The sequence below is a fragment of the Saccopteryx bilineata genome, chromosome 9, assembly GCF_036850765.1.
Source record: "Saccopteryx bilineata isolate mSacBil1 chromosome 9, mSacBil1_pri_phased_curated, whole genome shotgun sequence".
Classification (NCBI taxonomy): domain Eukaryota; kingdom Metazoa; phylum Chordata; class Mammalia; order Chiroptera; family Emballonuridae; genus Saccopteryx; species Saccopteryx bilineata.
Window position 1 is genome coordinate 36,095,595 of NC_089498.1, and position 7,797 is coordinate 36,103,391.

The 7,797-nt window shown below is 47.5% G+C and overlaps 1 non-coding gene across 1 annotated transcript; it reads left to right on the plus strand.

The window, feature by feature from the left end:
- The first annotated feature begins 4,539 nt into the window (after positions 1-4,539).
- Positions 4,540-4,615, plus strand: TRNAS-AGA (transfer RNA serine (anticodon AGA)). Its single transcript has one exon. It is a non-coding gene; the product is annotated as a tRNA-Ser (tRNA).
- The last annotated feature ends 3,182 nt before the right edge of the window (positions 4,616-7,797 follow it).

The window sequence follows — 7,797 nt, forward strand, 5'->3', positions numbered from 1 at the left end:
TGTGACCAGCAAGGAGGATGGGCTCTATCAGGTGGCACAGCACTGAGGTGGGTTCTCTAGGCCCCGGATAGATCCACCAAAGGGAGAGCCCTACTTCCCACAGCAGCGACCTACCCTTCAATGGCAACTGCGCTGGAGCTCTGCCCTTCCCTGTCTGGCATCCCCACCCCCTAACATATCCTGGGACCCCCGCCCCCTGTGAGTTTTGCTCTGTGCGCGGGAGGATCCGCACCTGTCTGTTCCCTGCTGAATCCTCAGTGCATGTAGTAGATGCCTAATAAATTTGATTTGAATGAACGAATTAAGATGCCTTGGCTTCATCTTCTGAGAATCAAGATGTTCTGCTATCTGATAGGGACCGGCTGATTTACATGTCTAGAAATGTTTTGGAGTGAGAGAAAGAAAAATAACCTGTCCAAGGGCACAGAGACAGTAGCTGATGAGTATCAAGGACTCAGAACACCTGTAGGGATCTTTTCACTTTTAAGAGAAAGAAACCCAACCCAACGAGTTTAACAAAGTGAGTGTTAATGATAAAGACACAGGGTATCTTTGCAAGTCAGGGCAGGCTGTTCCAGGAGCTGGAAGGCTGGCTTGGGTCCCTTCGTCGCTGCTGCTGTGTCTGTCTCCTCCCTCCGTGAGCCAGCACTGTCTGCGCCTCTGTCCAGAGGGAAGCAGGGTTATGCCCAGGACACGAGTGTGCATGTCTCCCCAGTGCGGACATCAGCCCAGCCTAGACGCCAGAGACTCTGATCGTATTGGCTCAGGCTACGGGAGCTCAGGGACCAGTCCACTGTGGTCAAAGGGGTGGACATTCATGGCACAAGCACAGCTTCCTAGGCATGGGAGGCAGGTGTTGAAGGATCACTTGGGGGTCTACTCCCTCCACTCAGCACAGCTCACAGCCTACCCCCACTCTCTAAGCCAGGGGTCCCCAAACTATGGCCAGCGGGCCGCATGCGGCCCCCTGAGGCCATTTATCTGGCCCCCGCCGCACTTCCAGAAGGGGCATCTCTATCATTGGTGGTTAGTAAGAGGAGCATAGTTCCCATTGAAATACTGGTCAGTTTGTTGATTTAAATTTACTTGTTCTTGATTTTAAATATTGTATTTGTTCCCATTTTGTTTTTTTACTTTAAAATAAGGTATGTGCAGTGTGCATAGGGATTTGTTCATAGTTTTTTTATAGTCCGGCCCTCCAACAGTCTGAGGGACAGTGAACTGGCCCCCTGTGTAAAAAGTTTGGGGACCCCTGCTCTAAGCTGTCTTCTTCCCATCTCTGCACGCCACTGATCACACACACTCAATAATAACCTTTTCTGTTCTTTTTTTAAGAAACTCACTTTTTACATTTTAATGTGGCCATGAGGCAGTATCATTGGTAGAAAAAAATCAATAATATGGATCCTGCTTTCACTTAAAATTTTGCTATTTTATCAGGCATGTTTTTGCATTTTTACTTTTAAATGTTGCGCACTAGTGTTTCTCTTGATGACTGTGGTTTGTTTGGCGTCCACTTAAATTTTGTAGCAAAAGCCAGTGCCTGACCAGCCTGCCTTAGTCTCTGCCTAATCATGCCTGAGTCACCTGGACTCTCCTACGTCCTGCACTGTGGGAAACACGCATTTCACCTGCTACATAGAATCACAGACACAGATGAACTGCTCCAAATCCCTTTTCGACCCGCCGAAGAAACTGACACCTGGAGACGCTGAGTGACTGACCCAAGGCCCCACGGCTATTTGAAGGCGGACTCGACGCTGGAGCCCAGGTGTGCGGACAGCTTTCCTCCCCAGCTGCGTAGCTGCCTGTGAATCGGGAGGAAAGAAGAAAGTCCCGGCTGTGGCCTCGGCTTTCTGCAGTCTTTGTTTCATTTTTTGGAGGAGCAAACCAGCTCTGGCTGAGGACGGAATCATAAATTCCGCTGGGAAGGAGCCTAGAACTCCTGAGCCAAGGCCAGGGCTGCCCCTGGGGAGCATGAGGCTGGCTGGGGAGAAATCTCAGCGAGTGCCCCTTCCGCAGCCCCCGCCTGCACCCGGCATTTTTAGGCAGTGACATCATGGTGCAGGGAGCAGAGACCACCCTTGAAAGGAAAAACAAGTCACCAAGAGGGCCGGGGGCTGGTGGGAGGGGATGGGGCCCACCCCTCCTTTGCCTTGGCCAACACCATCAACCCGAGAATAAAAATAATCTCGTTATATAAGGGTGGTTTTTTTTGTTGTTGTTTTTTTAAGCCCATCCCTGGGTGCCAGGCCCAGGCTGATGATGAAAAGCATTACTTCCTTTAACCTCTACAAGGAACATGCTACTTTATTCTTATTTCACATGTAAGGAGACCGAGGCTAACAATGGCAGCGTGAACTGCCCCAAGTCTCTTCCTCCGCCAGCGCTCGGACCACAGTGCCAGAATTCAGGCTCCTTGTGAGCAGATGGGCAATAAAGCTAAATGGGTGAGCCCCATCCTCTGCCCACAAGAGGCCCCCCCAGCCACTGTGACAGAGTCAACAGAATGCTCCACAAAACCCAAGAGTTCAAATCTCCAACCCCACAGTTCTCTTCCCTCTTGCTCTGCCTCCCGTCCACCACCAGGTGCCCAGACATCCCCCCTTCCTCAGATTCTCTCTCTTACCAGGTCACTTGAACGATCCGGGTGGCTGGGTGTGTGCCCCAAGCTTGCACCCCTCATGCCAGGCAGAATTTGGCCCCTGAGCGGATGAAACTCAAGATAAATCTGTCCGCCCACATGTGAGGTGCCTGCCGAATTATGTGCATTTTTTTTGCTGGGGAGGAGGGGGGGGGAGGGCTTAAATATTTCTAATGAGACTGAACCCAAGCTGGCGGGAACCAGTCTGTGAACGGGCCATCTACCCAGATGCACAATCTCACCTCTTATCAATTAACCGTCAGCAAAGAACCCACGCTATTGGCTCAGCCAAGAAGTGCACCACCTGGAGAATGCGTCCCAGATTCCTTGCCAGAAATGGGAGAGGAAGCCTTCCTACTGCGCAGCCCATTTCCTGCTCAGCCCAGGTGGAAAATCTGCTAAACTCAAAAGGTCAAACCCAGTTTAATTTTATACCCTTTTGTTAAGAATGTTCCCTTTAAAAAAAAAAAAAAAACCTCATGTTTCTTTCCAACTTTTCAAAAATTAATTCATGTGGAAGAAAAAAAAAAGATTAGGATGAAATTTCAAATATTAAATTCAAATGCAGGATTAATGACTTTTATTTCTAAGCCCAAGAGGTTGTCTGGAATTTAGGCCATTTCTGGAGCAGTCGCGACCAGACATAACCAGATGCGGTTGTGTTTTGGACCCAGTCAGCACAAATTTCGTACCTTGAAAGACTATATCCCTGTCCGTCTTAATACAAACAGTCCCTCCTTCTCCAAAACGCTCCATCCAAAATTAATCCAGAGCCATCAGCTTAGAGACAAAGACTAAACACTTTCTGTAAGTGTACGTGAACGTTCCGAGGAACACAAGCCTTCATTAAACACTCCCGGGGCACCCTAGCCCCTTCTTCCCACCACCCCTTTACCCTGCACCAGTACACACGTAAGCACAGGCCAGAGAGACAGGAAAAATGACAAATTTGAAAGAAGAAAAGATTCCAAATTCTGTGGTAGCATGCTTGATGAGGTGTGTCGAGTTCTGCCGAATCCCCAAAGTACTAAAATATCTCCCACGAGAGCCTTTGCTGAGTAATTTTCCAGCCCCAAATGGTTGGAATTACTTCAGATAAAATCTGAATAGGAATCTAGGTGAGTTATTTCTATCCACAATGAGTCTCAGAAAACAGTATCTCACTAACGGCAAGGGCACAAGCAGGGTGGACATGGAGCAGGATGGACATGGAACAGTGAGGATACAGCCGATAATGGAGGGTCAAGGGCTGGCCAAATGAAGAGTATGCTCTGTGGAACATGAGCCACCTCTTGAAAAAAGAACTCCACGTTCCAACGTTTGGGAAATGCTCAAAACTATAAGATGAGCTAGTGAAGTATTGCCAGTAGGCCAAATTGGCCCACTGCTTGTTTTTGGAGATAAAGTTTTCTTAGAACAAAGCTATATCCATTCATTTACATATCAGCCCATAGCTGCTTTCTGGCTAGGATAGCAGGACAGCAGAGTTGAGTAGTGATGACAGAGACCAAGTGACCCACAAGGCTTAAAATATTTACTAGCTGGTCCTATATACAGTAGTTCGCTAAGCTCTGCTCTATGACCTTCTTAGAGATTCATGAGTTAATTACACCAGTGGGTTAAAAAAATCCAAGAAACCCTGCAGCAAGGTCATCTGTTGACTGTGTTTAGCATGATGTTTCATAACCATATTTTCCTTAAAAAAATTTTCCTCCATGAGATATGTATTAATTCCTCTCATAAGAGGTGCTCCGTCCCTATTAGGGAATGCTGGTGTATGTGTGTGTGTGTGTGTGTGTGTGTGTGTGTGTGTGTATGCGTGTGTGTATGCGTGTGTGTGTGTGTGTGTGCATGTGTGCATGTCCAGGAATGGAACATTAAAACAATCACTACAAGCCCTGGCTGGTTGGCTCAGCGGTAGAGCGTCGGCCTAGAGTGCGGAGGACCCGGGTTCGATTCCCGGCCAGGGCACACAGGAGAAGCGCTCATTTGCTTCTCCACCCCTCCGCCGCGCCTTCCTCTCTGTCTCTCCCTTCCCCTCCCGCAGCCAAGGCTCCATTGGAGCAAAGATGGCCTGGGCGCTGGGGATGGCTCTGTGGCCTCTGCCTCAGGCGCTAGAGTGGCTCTGGTCGCAACATGGCGACGCCCAGGATGGGCAGAGCATCGCCCCTGGTGGGCGTGCCGGGTGGATCCCGGTCGGGCGCATGCGGGAGTCTGTCTGACTGTCTCTCCCTGTTTCCAGCTTCAGAAAAAAAAACAAAAAAAAACAATCACTACAGGGAAATGTCTGTTTTCAGATACTTCTAGTCTACTATTAAGTGGGCACGGATATCCTCAAAACGGTTCTTGAACCAGCTCTTCTGATGAATTTAACTGTACCATATCCACACAACCAAATGAAATGGTTCAACTATTCAGAGAGAGAGAAATCATTTCAAATGGTTTGATGGTTTCCCAAATGGACCTCTTCTTATTGTTAAAACAGAGGATAAGAAATAGATTCAGGAGAATGAGACAGACACTTTCCATGGCGAGGAGGAAGAAAGAAAATGCAAAGGTTATACATAGGCCGAATTATACCCTCTCAAAATTCATAGGTTGAAGTTCTAACTCCCAGTGTACCAGAGTGTGAGCTGTCTTTGGAGATAGGGTCTTTAAAGAAGTGATTCAGTAAAAATAAGTTCACTAGGGTAATCTTAATTCAATATGACTAATGTCCTTATAAGAAGAGGAATTTTGGAGAAAGACACACAGAGGGAAGACCACGAGGACACAGGAACAAGATGGCCATCTACAAGCCAAGGAAAGAGGCCTCAGACAAAAAGTCAGCCCTTCTGACACCTTGATCTCAGGCTGCCCAGCCTCCAGATCATGAGAATATAAATTTCTATTGTTTAAGCCACCTAGACTGTAGGACTTGATCACCCTAGCACAGGTAGACTAATGCAGTAAATAAGGTGTTTTAGCAGAGTGCTTATGAAAAATGCCTGATATTTCATAGCTACATTTTATGAAAAATTCTTCATAACAAATGTTTAAGCATCCAGCCTACAGTTAGATCTGAGTTTCAATCCAAAAGTGACCATGCACTAACTGGGTGAGTTTGGGGCAAGCTACTTACCCTCTCTGATTCTATGCTTCTTCATCTGTAACATGGAAACAACAGTCTCAGCTGTGTACTTTCCCCACAGGTGTCTGTGAAGATTGAGTGAGATCACGGAAATTAACACAGCACAGAGGGCAATCAATGAGCAGCATTCTCATGGTCTCCATATTCCTTCCATGCAAGGCAACGTCAATTGCGATCCATCATTAATTTACCAGGAGGTCTTCAGAGAGAAAAGAGACACTAGAATATATGTACTTGACCTATGACAAGATGCATTCTGTTTAGAGAAATACTCATGAGGGGACGCAGAAATGTGCTTCTGAGCTTTGAGAAAATATGATATTTCTCTTGTTTTTATATTTAGAGAGGCACACACCTTCTCGGGATGTAGAACAACAATGACAGTTCCTGATACAAGGTTCTGTAGGATGGCCTTGGGCGCTGAACCCCTAAGCTTTGGGTCAATATGTTACCCAGCAACAGGTCAGTGATACAGAAGCATTTCCCACTGTGATTGCACCTCTCAGTGACAGGCGTTTCATAGAACCTGTCTGGTTATAATTAAAAGAGCTGCAGATACAAGGACACCAAAGGCTCTGCTTCAAGCACAAATTGGTAGCTATCCTTAGAACTAGACAAGCAAAAATCATGGCTTACCTCTTTATTCACTTATTTACTAACCATTCAACAAATATAAGTTAATTACTCACATGTGAAAAGGCAGTGTTCCCTGCCTTCCAGGAACTTACAGATCACAAATGTGTCCAGTGCTATAAAAGGAAAGTGTGCCCAGTATCATGGGGCATAAAACAAGGTGACCAGATGCCATATTGGGGAGTGGGCGAAGACATCACCACGGAAGGAGCATTTAGCAGAGATCCAAAGGATGAGCACTGAAGGCGAGGGTGATGTGGGGGGAAGAGTATGCCAAGCAGATGGAACAGCTTATGCAAAGACCCTGAGGCAGAAGAGAGCAGTCTGGGTAGGAGGGATAAAAGGGGCCCCTGTAGTTAGAGAATGAGTCGGGAGAGGGGAGGTTGGAGAAGTGGCTGGAGAAGTGAACACGTCCCCACCACCTTCTTGGGCCCTGCTCTTATTTTTAGTTGATTATCAACAAAACTGAACTGCACACTCTGGATGGAGACTGACCAAGTGAAATTCTAGATCTGGACACTTCCCAGCTGTGTGACCTTGAGCAAGTCACTAACACTCTGAAGCTCATCTCATTTGCAAAATAGGGATGATTAAAGGACTAACCTCCCAGTGATGTTGTTAGGGTCTAAACAGTTTATCAACATTTGGCTCTTGGAAGAGGCACATGGTAAGTGTGCTATGTTTCTTGTTACTATTATTACATGGAACCTTTAGGGAAATTTGCTCGGATAATATATACACAGTGCCTGGAATGGAATAGTGCTCCAATAGTGAGCATTAGCATGATATTTATTATAGTGACAGGTGTCCCCAGCTACCTGAATCAAATTGATTTCTGAATTTGAACAGCGAGAGCGTGGATAGTGTATATGACCATGTCATCCTTATGATCAGGAATTCCTCCAGCCTGGCTTCTCTAAGCAGAGTCACTCAGCTGGCAAAGGAGCAGCCATTCTTCGAGAGGAACCAGTGAGGCAGTAGGCACTTACCCGTTGGGGCCCTTTCCTGCCTGGGTGATGGAGGAAGAGGCAGGCCCATTCTTCCCCCCGCAGCTCAGCCAGCTGTGGGCTAGGCAGCCTGCCCGTTTGGATGACATATCCCCCAGGGATGTATGAGGCTGCGCAGGCTCTCAGGACAGGAGAAATAGGCCTGGGCTCTGCCGGGCGCAACATTCCCACAGGCGCTGCTGGCAGGATGGCCAGGAAGATGGAGGCCAGGGGGCCTTGGAGTCCGGCCAGGCCAAGTAGGGGAAGCCTGTGACATGTCCATTTGCTCCCCTGCCTCGGGGGGTCATAGGAGCTGGAATTGGCCAGCATGCCTCAAGCCATAGGCCCTCAATCTGTCATAACGCCCCAGGAAAAAATACAGTGAAGTACTGTTTTTTCATCCC